Below are 9,983 nucleotides of genomic sequence, written 5' to 3'. Positions count from 1 at the left end.
AGAGAGAGAGAGAGAGAGAGAGAGAGAGAGAGAGAGAGAGAGAGAAAGAAAGAAAGAGAGTGGGAGCATGCATTGTAATGGCATCTATTTCTCTGGCTTTCACAATTCCCAAGGCCCAGTTATTTCTGCACCTGTGCTGCAGTTTGGTGATGTGAGAAAGATCAGTGCTCTTTTAATAAATTCCTTTTGTTCTGCCTAAGCTACATCAAGATGGGATTTTGTCTCCTGCAACCAAGAGTCCTAATGAAGATAGGCCTGCAGTATAGAGATAGAAACCTGCTTATTCACCACTTGGTGGCAGATGGTTATGGGACAAAGCATAAAACTCACTGGTCTCCTCTTTTGTGAGCTTGCACATCAGGACATCTCTTGAGGCACAGAGAATTTTAGGAGGATGAATATTTGGCTCAGATCCCAAGGTTCTATTCTACACCTGCATTTGCAACCTCCATACCATGTTGCAGGCTTCTAGCCCATCAGCTCCCATTGCTGTTTCCAGAGGGTCCACTAGGTGGGAGATCTTGTGCAGTAGCTGCCCCCACCAGGTTCTGGAGTAGGACAGAACCAGGTTGGGATTTTAGATTTACTTCCGTGGGTAGCTGTGTAGCTTTAGGCAAATTACTCCTTTGAGCCTTGGTTTTCTCTTCTATAAAATGGAAGCCTATGCCAGAAGCAGTGGCTCACGCCGGTAATCACAGCACTTTCGGAGGGTGAGGCAGGTAGATCGCTTGAGCCCAGCAGTTCCAGACCAGCCTGGGTAACATGGCGAAACCCCTGTCATTACAAAAATAATAATAATAAGCCGGGCACAATCGTGTGCACCTGTAGTCCCAGCTACTCAGGAGGCTGAGGTGTGAGAATCACCTGAGCCTGGGGAGATAGAGGCTGCAGTGAGCCATGATAATCACGTCACTGCTCTCCAGCCTGGGCAACAGAGCAAGACTCTGTCTAGAAAAAAGTAATCATTGGGTGTTATTAGGATTAAAGGAGGCATTATGTGTAAATTGTTAGGCAGAACGGTTGGCACATAATAAGTGCTCAATAAATATTAGCAATCATTTTAATACAAACCAAGTCTACAAATAGGAAAGGATTGTATTTTCCCCTCAATTGTTATAAGGCAATGGATGAGGTCAATTTTTAAGATGCATAGAATTACTCTAATCCTGCTATAAAATAACGCAGGGACAGTGCTTTAATGCCTCAGAAGAGACCTAAACAATGTAAGAGCAAATTATGATTGATTTTCTGCTTGTGACATAATCTGACAGTTTTCGTTCTTCCCCACTCCCCAGTTGGAAAAAACTGCAACAAAAAACTGTCTGAAACCATGCAGTGGACTTACTATATTATGCGTCACTTCTTCCTGAAATCCCATTGACCCTCTCCAGGGTGTTTAATTACTTGAACTATCCAAAGAAACTAATTATAACAACCCAATGTTGCCCTGAAGTTGCATTTATGCTCAACAAAAAAGGTCATAAAATCTTCTCTGCTAGACTGAGGCAGGAAATGGTGCGAACCTGGAGGGCGGAGCTTGCAGTGAGACGACATCGCGCCACTGCACTACAGCCTGGGCGACCGAGTGAGACTCTGTCTCAAAAAACAAACAAAAAATAAACACACATCTTCTCTACTCATAGCTCCTGTTTATTTTGTCACAGTTTGAAGTAAATAAAGTTGGTTTTAAGAAGAGTTTAAGGTCAGCCAAATTTGTTTCTGGCAGTTTTTATTTTATTTCTCTTCTCTTAGGTCCCTCTCTGCCCTTATACCTGCAAATTTCTTTCCTTTTGCCACTCCCCCACAAAATTAATAAAATATTTGAGGCAATATAATTGTTTACAGTGCTTTAGAGTCAGACATATCTAAATTTCAATTTCAGCTCCAAATTGGTGGCCATAACATGCACCTCTTTTATGAGGGCATATGTGTTCAATAAATGAGAATTATTGACAATTATTATTGAAACTAATTTATATTAAAACATCAAAGTAATGGTTCTTGAAATATGGTCTGGAATAACTTTCATCAGAACAACCTGGAACTGTTATGAAAATGTCAATTCCTAGGTTTCATTCCGAAGCTACTGACCTCTGGGAGTGAGACCTAGGAATCTGCATTTCTTAACAAGCTCCTAGTTAGTTCTTACGCACATTAAATTTTGTGAGTCACTGAGATTATACTTGAAGATGACAGAAGTAAAGTCAACGTGTTACATTTCTCAGTCGTATTTATATTTTGGCCTGACTTCTAACAGTGGGGTAAAAGAACTTTGTACTATGTTACAGCCATCAATAAGCAGTAGTGGAAAGGCTTTTCTGAACTCCAGCGGTGCTTAGTCTCTGAAAATCACATTGAATCCACATCTAAGGCTGACTCCAAAGGTCATTATGCTTTTGCTGTTTGAACACTTAGCTTCTTAGTAGGTGTACTAAACTTTGGATGGTACTGACCCACCTTGGGCATTTTGGGCATTTGGAATGTGAAGGGCTTTTCCGGTTACAACGAGTGAGTGGGTCCAGAGGTGCAAATGTCCTGGCTTGCATAAGGTAGTTCTGCACCGTGAAAAAATGTCCTGCCTCGGAAACCGTAATGTTTCTGCTGAGGGCCAAGGCAAAAGGAGCCGCTTTCTATCACTGCTCATCTGTGAAGGTGGAGGCACATTTCCCAGAGCACCTAGTAATAGAAGACCCGTGACAGATCCCCAGGCTTTGGTCTGCTGTGCTATGTGAGACCTGTCTTGCTCCTGCACAGAAATGTCTCCAGCCCTTCCTTGCTTGGATACCTTCCACCTGCAGATAACGCCTTTCTTCTGCATTATAATACGTGATGCTGCAGCTGGGATTGTCTTCAAAGCAGAGGCAGAGTGACCATAAAGCTAATGAAGCTTGAGCTTCCCAGCTCTTCTCTTGCGTAGACCCTTGTGATTGCTGGGAGCTGTAGAGTGGGAGAGGGAAAGTCAGGCTCCCCCAGGAAGCTTCAATGTAAGCGTTTCTGACTAATTGTCCAGAGGGTCTCATGGGAAAGGCACTTGGATCTCCAAAGTGCCAGTAACTTGTTGTGACATTTTGTCATATTAAACAAACATTTGTTTAGTTTTGCATTTGTTTTTAAAAAGCTGCTACTCTCCAAATTATATAAACTGCAGACTCCATAAAACCCGGATCTTCCCATACTTCTGATTGGGGCTTTTTTGCTTTCTGAACGTATTTGTGTGCGGCTTAATAGGTTTTCATATGAATATAAAATGATGAGCCTATAGTGGTGGCTTGGGGCCAGAGGTGAACTGAATTTGTGTTCCGTATTTCTTTGGCCAAAGGTAGTTCATGGTAGCAAATTCCCTACATTTCCAGACTGCTGACTCAAGGTGTTCTCCGGTTATACCTGTGCAGAGCTGACTGAAGCATATAGGACTAGTCAATGTAGCAGTGGCTGGAAGAACAGGTAGGGTTGAGCCAATTGATGTGATACACGAGGGCTATCTGATAAATGCATTCCTATGTAACCATCGCAGCAAAGTTAATTAGATAATTCCCCACAGCTATGTATCATTCCACTGACGGGTTAGTCCTATTGAAGAAGATTCCAGTTTGTAAGAGTCATTAAAGGAATCGATAACACCTGGTGGATGAGCCCATTCCCAACGGACAGGTGTGTAGTCTATTGAAGAAGATTTCCAGTTTTGTAAGAGTCATTAAAGGCAATCGATAACACCTGGTGGGTGACCCATTTTCATCTGTAATCTAGACTTGGCTGACCTGCTAGTAGCTTGTAAGTCTTTGGCAGGACAATTCTATCTATGCGACAAAAAGGGGTAAGTAATTAATTTGCTCCTCTTCAGGGGAACTATGTGTTGAATATGACTGACCAGTTTACCTTTGAAATTTTATCATCAATGAGAAAGCTAATTTGGCATTGAATTTAATACTACTCAGCTTTTTCAGAAGATCTCCACTGAAAATAACTAACTTCCAGAGAAGCTCTGTTCATCCCTTTTTATTGAAGGTTATCTCACTTCTTTATCAAAAGACTTCCATTTTCCTTCTACCCTATGTGTACCACAACTTACCTTGATCTAAACCCGTCTGTGCCATTCAGCATTTTTTAATGCTAGAATCTAGGCCAGCTCGTGCGGTTCTTAGACTTTAATGTGCATCGAGTTCACCTGAAGGGCTTTGCTAAACACAGATTGTCTGGTTCCCACTCTCCAGGGTTTTGGAATTCAGCAGGGTCTAGGATAGGGCTGGAGAATTTGCAAGTCTAACTATGCTCTTAGGTGTTGCTATGCTGCTGGTTCTTATGACTGCACTTGAGAACCACTGTCTGGCACAAATAGACCCAAACTCTGGCTGATTATTAAGGAATCATCTGGGTAATTTTGACGGCAAGGATGCCGAGGCCCGATACCTGAATGCATGAGAATCTTCTGGGAGTCTGCGGAACAGGATTGAAGTGAGGTCGTTTAGGGTACCCTAAGAGCCTATTGTTTTCTTAAATTTTGCACCGCTGAGCACTCACTTTAGTCCTGGCCCTGCTACCAATTTGCATTTAATGTATCAGACCAGCTGCAGCTAGAAATCTCTGAAAGGGCTTGCAGGGAGTAAATAACCGAAAGAGTGTGAAGTAGGTCTGCTTACCATTATAGATTGGGCCTATTTCGTTCCAACCAAGGGATGCTGTTGCAGTGATATTTTTAGAGCTAAAAATTCCACAGGGTCATTGAGCTTACTAACTGGTTTCAGCTAATCCTTCCTTGGTATGGAACCTTTAGTACTCAACCTGTTTGAGGGGGTTAACTGCTAATAAAACCACGACCTGTATACTAAGGAAAACCATAAAATTGCAATAGAGTGCATGTTGGATTAGGGGCTGGGAGATGTTCCACGGGTGGTTTGCTCCTCTTTCCTGTCATCATATGTATTACTTGCAAATAATACTTGGGAGTGATTCAGCGTGTCACGAAGCAAAAGTACTTTCTCTCTAAGAATAATTTATTTTGAAATAATTTCAAACTCCCACAGAAACCTTGTAGAAGTTTTACAAAGGAACTCTTATATTTCCAATATCAGGACGTCCCCAAACTGATTACATTGATTGCATTTTCTCTGTTGTCACTGGGTTGCTTTGTCTCACCATGTCCCGTCACCAGCTGCGCTCTCCTCTCTTGCTCTCTGTCTCTCCTCCTTCTCCCCGCTCCTCTCTCTCCTCTTCCCCCGTTCCCTCCCCTCCCCTCCCCCTCCTCCCTCCCTTCCCCTCCCCTTCCCCCTCGCTTCCCCTCCCCTCCTCTTGTCTTCTCTCTCTCCTCTCCTCTCCTCTCTCCTCTCCTCCATCTTCTTTTCTTCTATGGTCTAGGCTCCCATCTGGGCCCATAAGGGACATTTAATTTTCAGGCCTCTTCCAGTCTGAAAAAGTTCCTTGGGGTTTCTGTTTTCCATGTTCTTGATGGTTTTAAAGTATGAAGCCCTTTCATTTCATAGGGTGACTCTCAACTGCCTGATGTTTTCTTGCCACCATGCTTACGTCATGCTTTCTTGTAGGAACATGACAGAAATATTGCCCTTCTCAGGGTATCACCCCAGGGGGCACTCTCTTTACACATCCCGCCACTAATGACGTGAATCTTGGTCACCTGGTTATGCTGGCATCTGTCAAGTTTCTCCACCAGTCTTTCTTTTGTGCTTAGTTATAATTTTATGGGAGGTATTCCAAGATTATGCCAATATCCTTTTGCTTCTATGATGGCTGCCAAATTATGACTCTCCATTTTCAGCACTTTTTCTACATTTTTTAGTTGACATTTTATTGTAAAGCAAGGTTCATTAATGTTATGTAATCATAGATTTCTATTTTATTTAATGAGTTGTCATTTGACACTTTCATTCTTCATTTGATGCTCAATTTTTCTACAGTTTAAATGGTGGTAGCCCCTTCATGACATGTTCCCATCATTCATTGACTATTTTCTTACTTTCTGGCACAAGGAAAAGATGCCCCATGCTTATCCTGTTCTTTCTGTGACTCAGCCCTGGAATGAGCCATTTCCTTAGGGAGACACTTATAATCCCCAAACTCCCACCAAATAGCATCTATAAATGAGAATTACATGTTAAGAAATTCAGTTAGCTTTCTAAATTTAAGCATATGCATGTCAACAAATGTTAAAAACTCAAAATACAATGTATACCTTGAAGGAATAGATAAAAACGGGAAAATAGACCAGAGAAAAATTTTTATGGTCTTTGTTTATTTCTTCTTGAGTTATACCATCAGCTGCCAAATGTACATACCTCCCAACATTTTATTTGCAGTCTAAGTCCCTTCAGTGTTAACTTGCATCTAGTTAGTGGGTTTCCTTTCTCTGTGGCTGGTTTGGTCGCTTAGATGGACCAAAACAGTTTTGGCTGTTGACATTGCAATATATCCCCATGAAGATTTACTGGATGGGACAGGGTGTAGACTTCAATCCAGTTTGTGGTTTGAGCATAAGGAAGATTCTGGAAAATACCTGCTTATTGTATGTAGTGTGTGCAAACCAAAGATGGTGTCCTGGGAAAGAAATCTGCTGATAACATAATTCTAGTGGTGTTCTTAGAAGGTTGAATTGTTTCCTGCTGAGTTTTCTTGCCAAAATAATTGACTTGCAACCTGGAAACAGCAGCAAGATGGGTGAGGGGAGAATGAAGACATTATTGCTTCCTGTGAAATTTTGCATTCCTGAAAAGATTCAGGTTTTCCAAAGTTCTCTGCTATTTTAAAATTCTAATAAGAAGCAGACTTGGCATCTTGTAATGGTTGAGTTGGTATGGTAATTGCATTACAATAAATAGCTGAAGTGCTAGGCCCGTAAAAGTGACCTAAGATCCACTGTTCTCTTGCAATAGGGGACTCTTTAATAGCCACAGATTTTAAAGGGCTAGTGTCCTTTTGGACCGTTTCTTCCAAGTACAAATAAGCAAAAGTCTACCTTAAGGGCACCGTGTTGGGTGTGAGTAATTTTGTCTTTGCTAAGTTAAGTGCTATTATTAGCCAGAGAAAATTATGCTGACACAATTTAAGCAAAATGATATTGGAGATTGTTGGAAAATCAAACCTTTTGTTTTCCAAACAAGAAAATAAGCTATTCTGGTGTTATTGGGAGGAAAATAAACAGAAAATCATAGTCTTAAAGAACACGTTTGTCTTTAGGATGTGGAATAAGAATACCAGAATCTCCAGGTTTATAAACTAGATATATGAATATATATTTCATATTCCTTTTCTCCTAATTTCCATTATTCATGGGATTATAAGCATAGAGGAGAAAAACATAAACTATTTCTAGGACCGACTTCACTGCATTCAAATCTTCATGTTCAGGGTATGGTGCTCAATGGAATGAGGGATGGGAAAGATGTATGAAACCTAGATGTGCCTGTGAGTAGCTCATGATTTTGTAGGGGAGCAGGGGAATTGTATCAGTGTCGCTATGAGTGCTACACAAAGCTCAGTGTGAAATAAACCCTAGGAATGGCAAAAGTAAGTGTGATCTGGGTTGAGGAAGAAAGATGTGTTCAGATGAAAGTATTTGCAGAGTGTGTGTGTGTGTGGGAGCGAGAGAGAGAGATAGAGACAGAGAGAGAGGGGGTACAGAGAGAGAAAGACTAATGTAGATGTTTCTAAATGGAAAGGGCACAGTTATACTTGGCAGGTCAAAATAAGAGGACTAGCAGGTTGCCCATATGGGTATTCACACTATGACATTTACCTTGATAAATTCACTAGTGTCCTAGAGACTGGCTCACAGTATTTCAGGTTCAAAAACTGAGGTCTCAGTGTACCAGACTTGGCTCAGTGATGTTGACACAGTGTGAGTGTGGCAAAGCTTACATGGGTTTAACATACAATTTATTAATCCACAATGGGAATTGCAATCCTCACTGAGGAGAATATTTATGTTAGCATGCCCACGGTATTCTTTCCTTGTAGGCCTACATAAGCAGTTCACTTGCAGTTGTGAAATCAGAATCTGGAAGATTAGTTTTTTGATTTCAAAATGAAGTGGCATCAAGCTTAACGGACTGTTGCATCCATTTCCTAAGTGAGGGTACCCTTGGTCATAGGACCCATCAGATACGTCTTTGAGCCATGATAAAATGTTTTCCCCTGGACATTGCTCAGACTAGCACTGCTCATGGTGTCCTCTGATGCTCTTCCTTGTCTATTTCCATAGGTGACTGAAGATCCTCTACTCCTGGCCCATTCTATCCCCTCTACTCTGCAGAAATTAAAAGCAGAAGATGGTGGATTAAACAACAGAATTGGCTAAACTAAAAATGGTTTAAAATGATGCATACATACTTACATTTTTAAAAATTAATAGGTTTCAATGTAAATTCATCCACTAATCTTTTGATATAGAATCACCATATCACATTTTCATTGATTCTTAGTTTGGATTTCATGAATTATACCTGTTATGTAATCTTTATGACTTCCAGGGATGTGTGCATTACAATCATTTAAGGTGACTTATAAAGTAATCTGAGGGCACAGTTTTCCCAGATTTTTGTGATTTCCCTCTCACTTCAGGCTTTTCTTATTTGCACTTAATTTGATAGCAGTTTACTTTTAGCCCAATCAATATTTTTAGTTTTCCAAAACTTTAAATTCAATAGAAACAACTGTTTTAACATTCATATTTCATCAGTTTACTGAGTAATTAAATCATTTAATTTAAATATTTTGAAAAAACATAATTGACCTCTAGAAACATTAAACTCAACACATGTATGTTGTGTTCATTCAGAAATGAACACGCTAGGGTTTCAGACACATCATAGTAGCATTAGGGAGGTTTGATGAGTTCAGGAGGATTCTCGTGTGTATTGATCACTTCAGTTACAAGTTAAGTCTTGCTGGCCCAGGAGTCCTTTCTCCTCTGGCTTTGCATTTCTCTTTCTTGGTCCTTATATGCTATTGAAGAATCAGAGGGCAGCATATGCCTCAAGAGATTAGTTTATCACCTTTTCTTTCTAGTGGGAGGGGAGCCAGGAAAATCATTTTGGAATCACTAATGGCAGCCACACTCCACCCCACATGCAAGAAGATAAGAGGTGACTAATCCCGACTGATAGGAAGCTTCTCCAGGAGTTAATGTAGCACATATAGCTCTATTATCCAGGGAAATGGAGTAGCCTGATCTTTCAAGTTGAAAAGAAAAGTGACTCGCTTCCTTGGATTAATTTTTGGGAGGATCAAAAGGCAAAGGTTCCAAGTTTATGAGATGTGATGTTAGAACTAATCCTGACACAGTGTTCCTTGGGTGTGCTGGTTCTCTGAATGGGGATGGGAATGTAAAGAGGAAAAGAAGAGCTGTAAGAATTTGGGGTCCTGAGTATGGAGTTCTCTGGACTGAGCTCAGCCCTAAGGGGCTGGATTTTCATCCCTGTGTATCTGTGTGGTTTGTGCAGGGCTCTGGGTCAGCCACACACCTATTGACAATTATCTGAAACTTGGATGTATGACAGAGAGGGAAGCATGGTCTTTCAATGTTATGTTGGAGCATTGCTTAGGAGGGCCACCCAAGATTCCTTAATTATATAGGGGAGTAGACCTTTGTTTTAATTTGCAAATCTCTATCAGTTAAGGCCCAAATTCTGTGAAATTTTACTTTAATTGGTATATATTTTGTTTGGTACAGATTCAAATGGGTTTGTTTTGTAGAAAAGGTAACCCTAGACGTTATGTGTTAATACCCTGTAGGGCAGCCATCCCAGACCTTTTTGGCACCAGAGACTGGTTTCATGGAAGACAATTTTTCCATGGATAAGGGAAGGAGGAATGTTTTTGGGGTAAAACTGTGCCACCTCAGTCCATCAGGCATTTGTTAGATTCTCATGAGGAGCATGAGATCTAGATCCCTTGTATGTGCAGTTCACAATAGGGTTCATGCTCCTATGAGAATCTAATGCTGCCGCTGATCTCAGGAGGTGGAGCTCAGGTGG

Source organism: Rhinopithecus bieti, unplaced genomic scaffold, assembly GCF_001698545.2.
Source record: "Rhinopithecus bieti isolate Rb0 unplaced genomic scaffold, ASM169854v2 scaffold_26871, whole genome shotgun sequence".
Lineage (NCBI taxonomy): Eukaryota > Metazoa > Chordata > Mammalia > Primates > Cercopithecidae > Rhinopithecus > Rhinopithecus bieti.
Note: the sequence above shows the minus strand (reverse complement) of the source record.